This window comes from Haemaphysalis longicornis, unplaced genomic scaffold, assembly GCF_048455015.1.
Source record: "Haemaphysalis longicornis isolate Haplotype H1 unplaced genomic scaffold, Haemaphysalis longicornis Haplotype H1 scaffold_7, whole genome shotgun sequence".
Taxonomy (NCBI): domain Eukaryota; kingdom Metazoa; phylum Arthropoda; class Arachnida; order Ixodida; family Ixodidae; genus Haemaphysalis; species Haemaphysalis longicornis.
This window is the reverse complement of record NW_027526422.1, coordinates 153,985,915-153,997,349: the sequence shown is the minus strand read 5'-3', so window position 1 is coordinate 153,997,349 and position 11,435 is coordinate 153,985,915. Positions and strand designations below refer to the sequence as shown.

Here is an 11,435-nt window from a genome sequence, read left to right as displayed (position 1 = left end):
AGCCGCCGAACTTCGTCCAACGGCATTAGCGGCCCGTACGCGGCGCGGGTCCTTCGCCCGTTGAGACCCCGCATATTCTAATTCAATCTACCACGGGTGCAAGAATAGTACGTTCATCAATGTATCTAGCAGACCTAGAACGCCGACGAACTACCTGCTTGTCGTCGCTCCGCCACCGCTGGGTGAGATTGCATAAGAAAGACGTTTCCAAGGGTACAAGTGCTACTTTGAAAGCTGAGAATGTGTTTGATTATGTCAACACAAAAACGCTAGCACGTGAACAGTGGTGGGGCCCCCAAAAATTTATGGAGTCATGATTTATTTACCGTGACACAATGGTCTGCAGTGTTAATTTGGACCCCGTATACCGGATTTTTACGGTGCGCTTGAGAAATAGGTTGTTTGTGTCTCCTACGGGCCAGTTTGGTACTGAAGATGCCACGCTCACAGGTAACGAAACGTTTTATGATTCTGTTTTAACGCTCTTGAGTGAAGCCAGCGGTTTTGAAAATCATGAGCACTGGGTGAAGGTCGTAAGCGCAATTCGCGCCACGTAGAACGAGCCACTCAGTCTTTAAAAACGCAAGCTACGGGGATTCGGGTAACATGCCCTTCGCCAACGTCGGCAGTAGGTGATCCAAATAAAGCGGCTTCCTGGGAATCGCCCATTCGGAATAAATAGACCAGCCGGCATCGCTGAAAGGATACGGTGGAACAATAATGGTGTACACCTCCGCGAAGCGCTTAGTTAGCCAAACCTATTAGGTAAAGTAATTACCAGTGATAGTTCCGGAAATTATCAGCAATGTCACCAAAATAAGAGGGAAACTTACCTTACGAACATAACCGTTTATTTTAATTTAACAGGTTAAAAGCGGATAAAATTATTCATTGAAACGTTTGCGATGTCCCCGAAAATACACTGAAAACGTGAGCACACCTTCTATGCTTCATCCAAAAGCTTCAGTGATTAGAGCTAATTATAGCTCACGAACTTCGCACATATCGAACGAGACGGATATCAACGCAAATGTCCATGAAGCTTTAAGTGGTTTTAGGAATATCTTGAGGTGATGTGGTGTCAAATTGGGATTCTCATTTTTCACCCATGATCACAATCGATTTCTCCCCTGTTATCTAGACGAAGAGAGACAGTGTGGTGTAGATCACTGAGTCTTATAATGAAGATTGACCTTTCTTAAAACAATGCTGATAAAAATTTGCGAGGGCAATAGAACCACGCAGTTTCCTTTATAGCTGAATGCATAATCTCTTAAATTACCGCGCATTATATTGCAGTGGGGTGAGTTGGCTTACAGATAATAAACCCGTCACTTTTCGACCCACAGTGAACAGGTGGCACTGCATAGGTACTTGCTAATCCTGAAGAGGATTGCCCTTTAATTTCGCATCCTCGAGTAAGCTTAAAGTGTAGTGTCGGGGTTTGACGATTTGAGTGTTTTGGCGACCCGCCACCAGGGCGCTGCAGTCGAGGCTAGGTCTACGGCGTGTGTCGAAGTATAGTCGAAGGGTATTTCAACGGCGCACACTGAGCCTCATTCGGGCTTGCGACAAAGCGGTTCGCAGTGCTTAGGTCAAGAAGGCGAAAGGGATAATCTACACGCAGGTCACTGGCAGCATCGGGTACCTGAAAAGGATCTTCTGACGTAACCGGTCCCAACCAAACCTAAACTGACCTGAACCTAACTATAAGTGTAAAGGGGTGTTTTATTGCATGAGCAACAGATAGGAAATGTCGACAGAAATTGGCGCCGTTGATCCATGAACACCGAGAGACAGAAGAGCAGAGAAGGAACGATTGCATGTGATGAGGAGGACATCGTGCGTATCCCCCGAGTGGGACATATCTCCGACGTGGAGATAGATATGTGACCGGAGGGATGAATGGATCCAAAAGTCTTACCTCCGTCTCCCTCATGCTCATGGATCGGCTTAACTTGACTTTGTCCCTTGTGTTTGGCGACATTTGCAGATCTGAGGGTGACGCTGGGGACACCATAGTCTGACGGTGACCGGGCTGCGGGCCACAACAGAAAAGAGAAAGGGGTGGTTAGCAACGCGTGGCTTCGAAAAACAGGTTCCTGGCAAATGCGCGAGAGAAAATGGCCGCGTATCTACTCCTTTCGTTGCAAATAGAGACGATAGTCGACTGGCGCCCCTGACAAGGAAATGCCTCCCTTCTCGTTCCCGCTCACCCATCATGCTGTTCGTCTCCCGTCTCGTTCCTACCAAGATAACACGCTAGAGGTTTGCTCTGGTCAATTTAAATTTACCGCATTCCGCTGCCCCAGGCCGGGTGCCTCGATGCCAGCACTGCCGTACGGCGGAGACGCAAATGAATCGAGGCACCCTACTACAATATTTATAGAACCGCGTTGCCCTACTCCATGAAAGTTCCAAGCGGGACATGAGACGTATATAGTGGAACCTTTCGTTGCTGTGGCCGTTTGATTTTTTTAAAGGACGCCAGGTAGCGCGGTACACAGCGGGACACGATTTTCTGCAGTTGATGTAGTATTTCATTTGTTATCGCAAGAACCATGCATCCGTGAATTTTTATTAAAAAAACACTTCAAATGTCCCTCATGCATTGATTTTCTGCCTTACATTTACGTAATGTCTTGTTCTTGCTCAACAATGTTGACGCGTGTTAACATTAACACCGGACTTAGACGTCGAGATTTGGCTGTGAGTATACAAGACTATTGCGCAGTTTCTGGTTTGCTTTGGCCGGGTGGCTGAATCGAGTGACAGACAGACAGATAGACAGACAGACAGACAGACCGAAATTTCTGCGTTTAGTAGCCCAAGGAAGCCTATTGTCTTTAATAGTCCCGAGGCAGCTATCTTATTTGCGGACATCCTTGGCAATAAATACCACAGTATACCTGGCAGAGCGAGTATCTTTGGCATTATGTGCTCGCTCCATGCCGCGTCGAAGTGGCGATACTTATTGCATAACCGACAGCAAAATCCGGTGTGAAGGGATTGCTTGATTGTAGGGCTTAACGCGCCGACGCAACGCAGGCGATGAGGCGCGCCGTAGTGGAGGGCTCCGGGTCAATTTTGACCGCCAGGGGATCTTTAACGTGCGTCGAAATCTCGTACACACGGGCGTTTTTGCTTTTCGCCTCCATCAGAAAAGCAGCCGCCGCGGCCGGGAAACGGACACGCGACCTCGTGTTCAGCAGAGCAACACCTTAGCCACTGCCACCACGGCGGGTAGGGGCTGCATGGAAAATGCACAGCTGCACGTTTAAAAGATGAGTTCTCGAATGTTTATGAAATTTTGAGTATTTTACTTTAGCGACTGTCGGAATGAAATTGTAGGATCGCGAAGTCACAAACGAGTGGAAGCGAATATTTCAAAATTACACTTCGTAGCGCCCTCCCCATTATACGTCCCCCCCCCTCCCCCACACACACAAAAAAGGAAACGACTGTCCAACGTGTGTCGATTTTATACTCAACTGCGGTCACAAACCACGGTCCAGTTGGCTCAGAGCGAGACAGCTGGGAACGGTTTTGTGCCTCACGAGCCTCCTGCCACTCGCATCGATATGGCTGTCCTGGTCAGTCACTGGTCTCCTTCCTTGGCTTGTCAAAACAAAATGTTACGAAAAGTGAAGGGCTGCAGCGTTCGGCGTCAAGGCTTACAGGTACGGAGATCATAGCTTTAATCACAGAGCTCCCTCTAGACGAGATAGCGCCTGTCTCGTCTACTATGTTCTTCGTCCGCGTGTTTTTGTTGCGCTTCAAATTATGGCTCCTTCTACACGCTGATGATGATGATGCCAGTCACAGCCAATACCCAGCGGGTAATTGGCTGTGACTGGCCAATTACCCAACCAACACGACAGCCAACACGAACAAATTCGGCCAACCAGACATTGTTTTGGAGCAAACTGCAAGTAGTGACAGCGCCCTGCGCCCGTCTTACTCGCGTCATTCTCTGACCATGCACATGCAGTGAACACTCCTCACAAACGCGAGCTTTCTTGGGCTATCTTAAACCCAGACATTTTGGTCTGTCTGTCTGTCTGTCTGTCTGTCTGTCTGTCTGTCTGTCGGTGACTCGATTCAGCCAGCCGTCCGAAAGGAAGCCAAGTCTGCGCAATACTCACAGCCAAATCTAAATGTCTAACCGTTTTATATGTTCACACTTGTCAACATTGTTGAATAAGAACATCACATTAAGCAATTATAAGGCACAAAAATAATACACCATAGATATTTACAGTGTTCCTTTATAAAAAATTTCCTGCATTCTTGATTTATGCGACATAAAATACTGCATCCACTGCAGAAAAAAATTCACACTGTGGCCTGCTGCCGCCCGCGCCACTAAAGCTCCGGTAGCATTTTCAAAAATCAAGCGGCAACAGTTATGAAAGGTTGCACTCGATATGTTTCACGTTCTGCTTCAAACGCACGTAGACTAGAGCGCTGGAGCAGTGGAACTTGGTAAATTTAAATGTACTTAAGCAAACCTTTAGCGTATTTACCTCGGGAGGAGCGCGACGCAAGAAGAATAACATGAGAGGTGAGCGGGAAAACAAAGGGAGGCATTTACTTGGCAAATTTCGACATTTGGAACGGAAGGATAAGATACGCAGCCAATTTTTTTTTCCCTGATACACGTAAAGGGCACTGAGCAAGTCAGTAAAGCAAATGCGCGCAGAGACGACGATGGAAATGGCATACGTACGGAGTCAGACCTCTCGAAGTAGATGGATGTATCCGTGATGCTGCTCGGCGATAGGCTGCTCCGGCATAACCAGGGAAGCAGCCTGCCCTTTTCACGGCCGGCGAGAGAGGTCTAAGGGAGGAATAGAAAAACAGGACACAATGGCGAACCAGCCAGAAATCTCTTCGTTTTGATCGGTGTACTTTCAAGCCGCAAAGATTGTTCAGTTCTGGCTATAATCCAGTGTCAGTAGAGTACGAAGGGCTAAAAAATTTATCGGTCCTTCCACTCTGAAGAAAAACAAGCTAAGTTGTTATAGGTTGTATTCACTGGCGTGGCACGCATGTGGGCAACCATGTGCGTGCACCGTTACTGGTTACGTCGGGGTCCACGAGATGGCGGTACTTGTCCGTGCTAAGCACATGATGTGTGATGGACGTTCCAAACTCTACCCCACCGAACGCAAAGTAACGCCTGCACTCCAATGTGAGAGCGTTTAATAACGTTGCTGAAACTTTCGATGAAGACAAAGATGAAGCTGGCATCGAGCTCACCAGACGCGAAGGCAATGAAGACGAAGACGACCAGGCGAGGCAAAGAAATGGCTGCGTAGCACGCGGTTCTGTGTAAATAGTGTGAATATATCTGCTTTTCTCCGACGGCGGCCTCCTCCCTTACCTCCCTGGACGTTTGCCACCAACGTATCTGTTGACACCACCGTTGAGAATCTGGTTGAAACGGGACAGACGACGCACGCTGGTGTTTTTTTTTTTTTTTTCTGCTAAGTGCGGGCGCAGTGGCACAAGCCGCGCCATGTCTCTACCGAAGCGGTGCAGACAAGGCCGTTTCCAGTGTTAGCAAGCGAAGAAATTGACAGATAAACTTTTCAGTGCATAGCATCTATTAGTTGATCAAAAAAGACTCAAATATATATATATGCGTACGACTCTAGCGAAAATAGCAGCACCGGCGGCGTTAAATTACGAAGTCCAATCATGCGCACGTTGGTGAGCCTTGTCTATAGCAGCTGCTACCGCATCTACAACTGCACCAGAGGCAACACACAGACGCTGCTTGGCGCTGCCGGCGACAACAAGAAGTGAACTGCGCAGAATGCGGAGTGAGACCGAAGTTTTTCGAGCGGTAGCTCTGTTGTCTGACGGTGGAGAGGCGAGAGGGTAGCCGCAGTCAATCGCAACGCCCACTATGATGCGCATAAACTGGCGTGACGCTACGCATGCCCCTGATAAACCCAATTTATTCGTAGCGTGTCATTATTGAACGGCTCGCATCCCCCCTGTAACGACGCTCATCTGCCCTCGATGCCCCGATCAACTATTCTGAAAAGCCCCCGACGGAAACCACTAGTAGAGTCCTTCCACAAGTTAACGATTCAATCGGAAGGCCCTGTATTGTACCCCCCCCCCCCTGCCCCGCAAACAACGATGTTATTTCAGTTTTGTATTAATTACGTCTTTGGGCTCTTTGTTTATGCTTCTTGCGCTGTTTTCGTTGTTTTTTACTTTTTTGTTCATCTTTGATCTTGCCATGTTTCCTTTTTTTTTTTAGGAGGGGGGGGGGGGGCACCTTCCCTCCTGAAATATGTCCTACGTTCGCCGTTGCACAAAAATATAGTTCCACTGCATAAGCCTCCGGATGAGTTGCAACCTTGGTGTGTCGAAGCGGAACCGAGCTGGCATTTTCCCCGGAGCCAGCAACAACCGTTCTTGTATTGCGTAATCAATTTGTGGCGAGCACCTCAGCAATATCTGACGGTACCGAGAAATATTATCGCTTTGTACAGCCACAGGGAGTTCTAAATGGTGAAGTTAAGATATTTAGTCGTGATAATAATATAAATGAAATTAATTAGTAGCTTTAAAATTGACGAGAAACGAAAAAACGAGGCAGAAAATTTCTGGGGGCACTCAAGTCTGCCTACGCTCCTTTGGCGACACTGATCAATGAAACTTCACTCCTGATACATCGTGTTCGCATCTCGACCTTCGCTTCCGTTTCCTTGTCTCTTTGGCGCGGATTGCTTCTACAGGCATGACTGGCGACACTTTACGCCGCCGCTTTCCCAGAATCAAGAGTTCAGCTGCAGCTGAAGACGCTGCCAGAGCCCGAGAGCTCTTGGTCGACGTCTAGGATAACTAGCTGTCGCGGAATAAAGTTATTTCTCTCTCTCGCCAAAGCGGCGGTGCACGTGACGTACACAGGCGCCGTCACGTCTTCCTGTCACGTGGTATGACGTTAGGGCCCCACGCACTATCTAGGACAACTCTATTTTGTCCACTCGCAACACGCTGAGGTAGCATGGTGGTAACTCACTCGTTTCTTTATACGTAGGCCGGGGTCCAATTCCCACACTAAGAAAAGCGTATTATAGCGAAGTACTATACCTCCGACCAGTCAAGGAAATTTTCGGTCCCGCGTCAGCAGAAAACTCCCAGGCTACTACTCGCTACACAAAGAAGCATCGCAGGCTATCACTGGCTGGCGGCTACATTCCGGCTACACGAACAAATTAGGCACCGCCACGAATCGCACCTGGACCCGCATACAGAAACGGAGCGAGAGCCCGTCGTCTTTCCGACTAAGCTGAGCTCACAGGTGGAGACGGGGACACAAACGGTGGTTGGGATCAAGCGTCTGCGCAGGGTAGCGCACTTTTTGGTGGCGAAATATGAAACAAGAGTGGGAAAAGGTAGTGAGAGAAATGACGCCATAGCCGCACGGGCCACTCTCCTCTTCACCGTTCGAAACACGCTCCCTCTCCGTTTTCTCTCTGCCGTCGTTGCTGCGTTCGGGACACCACCTCCGCGAGTCCCAGGCTACGGCTGGCCGAGTCTCCGGTTCCACTCTTTGTAGAGCCACGTCTTTGAATTCAAGTGATGCCGCATGGGTAATAGTTGCTGTTGTCGTGTACAGCTTCGCAATCCAACCACCTTCACAGCGTGCATTAGAGCCAATTTTATTTACTCTTTACAATGGCGTCTATCTTCTATACCGGACAATATTAGGGGATTATCGCAAAATAGCCCTTTAAGGCATTTGTCTCGAAGGATTGATCAGGGAGCGAACCATTGCCGTGATACCGGTTTGAAAGCGTAAGTTTCCGCATAACTGGTTTGTGTGCAAAGAAGCCTGCTGCGGAGTGGAAAGTGTAAAAAATAACTGATTTGTAGACGCGGTAAGTGTAACAATAATATAAATACATGATTTGTGGCAATAAAAAAAATTTGCCGATGCCGTCATCGCCGCGTCGAGGTTGCAACAAAAACGGAGAAATGTCGGCTTAATAATACCAGAGTAAGGACTCTAATATTACTTAGAACTACGAGATGTGATGGAGTAATGTGGAACTCGGGGCCCGCTGGTTCATGAATTGTTTTAAAAAAAGATAAATAACGCTACCCGGAGAGGAAGAATAACAGAAGGATAGTCACTGGTGTTACAGCAATTCTTTATTTGAAGAGCTCCGTCAAATAGTGATAGTCACTGGTCTTACAGCAATTCTTTATTTGAAGAGCTCCGTCAAATAGTGTTAATCCCGCAACGGTGCAGGCGCAGATGGGACACCATTCTCCACCTCACGCTCCATACAAAGCATGGCCGCAGAAAACCTCCGCACTAGCACACGTGTCATCCTAAGGTCTGCACTAAGAAACGTGATTTCTTTATCACTTAAAACTTCATGAAGGTTCACTGGGGCATTTTTGTCCTTCATTCTTAACCAAAAAAAAAGCCTCCAGCAAGAGCTGTTACTCGTTCATTTCTTCATACACGCGGAGCTTCCAAAGTGGTACACTCTGATCGAAGGCACAGTTTCGAACTCCGTCTATTGGGCTGCGCAGAAAGGGCCGCGGTCACTCGGATTGCTGCCCAAAATACCCTCAGTACATACCCTCCGACTAGACGCGCCCTCGATGCTTTGCCCACCCGGCGAGCCAACGTTGTCGGCAGCGTTGGGCTGCTCTGGCTCCCGGGTCGCGTCTACAGGATCGGGACGCGGAGGCTCCGGGTCGCTCGGGCAGCCGTGGCCGGTCGTGTCGGGGTGTGGTGACAAGCGGTGGGACTCGTCAGGCTGCCCCGGCCCTGGATGTTCGCTGCGAATGGGAGAAAGAGCTCACGCACCCTAAAGGCTCGAACGCACTGCCCGTCTGAACGCGCGGCAAATATGCCGCTGTGGTTCAGTGGTTAGGGCGTTCTGCTGGTAGCCATAGAATCGCAGGCTCCATTTTCCGACGGCTGTATTAAACGTTTTAGATTTCATACGCCCACTTGGATACTTTTATCAGCAGGGCTGTTTGAGCTTTTAAGCTCAGCCGTATAGATCTAGTTACCGGAAAAAATACCAAGATAAAATACCGAGAACACGTGAGCGTGTGCCTCGTGAGGAGCCCCCGGCGACATCGGCCAGCTCGACCTTCGGGAACACTCTCCCCAGCGTTCGTGGCGTGATCTCTGGCGTGCTCTTCTGCTCGCCAGTGAGAAGAAGAGGCGCCGAGTTCGCGAGCCGGTTTCCGCGGGTTCTAGCGCGTGCTACCGCGGTCCACTTTGGGAGAGTTGTGAAAGGCTGCCGACGGAATGACTCGGGCCTGCCAGTATAGCGGGGAACTTTCAGAGACAAGCTCGGAAATGTGTGTGAGGTGCAACAGTGCGGTCTCCATCGAAGGGACAGCGCAGTGGGACTTTCAGCTGTGCTGCTTCTCCAGTCTTGCGCCTCTCGTGCAAGTGCGCCAATTTTAACACGGAAGTGTTGTATTCCCGGATACACCAAGATTTCGATGACGTCATATCCGTCACGAAAATGATGGCAGCACAACGACCACAGGAGACACAGGAGTAACGTTGGGAGAAACGCCAGAAAAAGTTTCATTGACGCGGATGGTGCTCCCCTCTAGGAGAGGTGAAGCGAAGTAGAGCATTATGATGCTAACAAGCGCCGACAGATGGCGTAAGCTGCGTCGCAGCTACGACGACGGGCGAATGGCGCGAACTCCGACTGATTTGATGCGAAAAGAAACGCCAGCGGGCAGCGGAACGTGTACGCGTGTGCACGGTTCAAGCTACAAATTCTACCTCTCGCGTTCCATAAGCTGAGCTCGTCGCAACGCAACCGTCTGCCGTATACGCCACGGAGCAGGACCAAAGCGGTCGCGCCTTTCTTGAAGCGACCCGCTATCACGACGTCGCTACAGATTTCGCTGTCCACTTCTTTTTCGTGCTTTACCGATTCCTACGAACGAGGAATCAACCCCAGATTTTACTTTAGTTTGCTGGCCCTGTACGGCAAGTTAGCTGCTGCAACGCACGTATATTTCTAGTTACACAACCTAGGTGGCGCCAATTAGCTGCGGCCAATTAGCAACCGCATGGGACCGGCGAAATCACGCGCCGGCGTGCGCGCTGGACGCTTCTTTCGGCGTCCAGCACGAGATTGAACAGTCGCCGGTATTGGTCGCGCAGGGACTTCCATTTTTTCTGCACGGTTTCTACGGCACAAGCACACGAGAACAATGACGACTTGTTACAATAACTATGCGCACAGGCTGCAGCGCAGGTGACAAGGGCCTTACCTCCGTCCGCAACACCAGGCGCCACGGCTCCACTTCATCCCACAACGTCTGTTTGCGGGGTTTGTTCTTGTCATCTTTGTGTTTAGCCTGCCATAGAGCGGGGCGGGCTGCGACTGCAGTTATTAATGCCCCAGCGTCGATGTTCGGCATGCCGGCCACCATTAAAACAGCGAGTCGGACTGGCACAACCGGAAACACCAGCGCCGCTTCCGCCGCTCGCGCCGATATCTGGGGAGCGTAGATATCGGCGTCGCCCGAGCGTCAGCCCGCGTCGCCATGCATTTTGGCGCGCGCGCTGACGCTCGTCGACACCGAACGACGCTGACGCTCGCGCGACGCCGAAAATACGCTGCATGTGGTTGGGCCTTTACTCGCCCTCTCCTGCCGGCCCGCGCGTTGACGCCGAACGACGCTGCGTGTGGTTGGGCCTTAAAGGGCTGGTGAAGTGGTTTTGAAAGTGGGTAAATATTTGCTTTTTACAATTAGTATGTTGGATAGTTTATGACTGTAAAAAAATTTTCGTCATATCTCGCTTGGGGACTGAGATATTCGTCGATAAAGTTGACCCGACGCCCCGCCCACCGCTCGCGGCTGTGCCGCCGGAAGAGCGAGAAACCGAGAGGCAGCGACCGGAAGTAGCGTCATATTCGGAAGACGGCCAGCGGCGTGCGGCGCCGCTTCGCTGTGTCCCAGTTTTCTCAGCGAAGTTCCGAATTAAGCAGACGTGCAATGTGCCCTATATTAATCTCAATTGTGTAGAGTTGCTACCGCGTCGATTTTCAACCGTAATGCTACTGTGTGCTTCCCTAAAGCGACTCCTAGATACCAGAGATTTCCTACCCGAGTGCCCGTGGCTACTACATTGCCTTCACGAGTAGTCGCAGGGCCGGCCGTGTCGTCGGGTGCTCTGGGCTTCATACGCGAAGAGACTGGCTCGAACAAATATGCAGGTACCCCTAGTTCCTGACCCACTATTATAAGGGGATTAAAAAATTCGTGGGACCGCAGCGCTCAGGGCTTCGCGAACTTCTTGCTCGTTTTGCCGATCGACGTTGTTGGCTGTGACGGAAACTGAGCTGAGTAGCTAGATTTTAAGAAGAAATCAAGCAAGCTGAAAGCATGAAGCGTTTTCTGCGCGCGGA

General features: G+C 50.0%; 1 long non-coding RNA gene across 1 annotated transcript; it reads right to left on the bottom strand.

The window, feature by feature from the left end:
- Positions 1-1,924: 1,924 nt before the first annotated feature.
- On the bottom strand, positions 1,925-9,278 carry LOC144145339 (uncharacterized). Its single transcript, XR_013317478.1, has 3 exons — positions 8,619-9,278; positions 4,730-4,840; positions 1,925-2,038 (listed from the first exon to the last, which is right to left on the bottom strand). It is a non-coding gene; the product is annotated as an uncharacterized LOC144145339 (long non-coding RNA).
- Between the last annotated feature and the right edge of the window lie 2,157 nt (positions 9,279-11,435).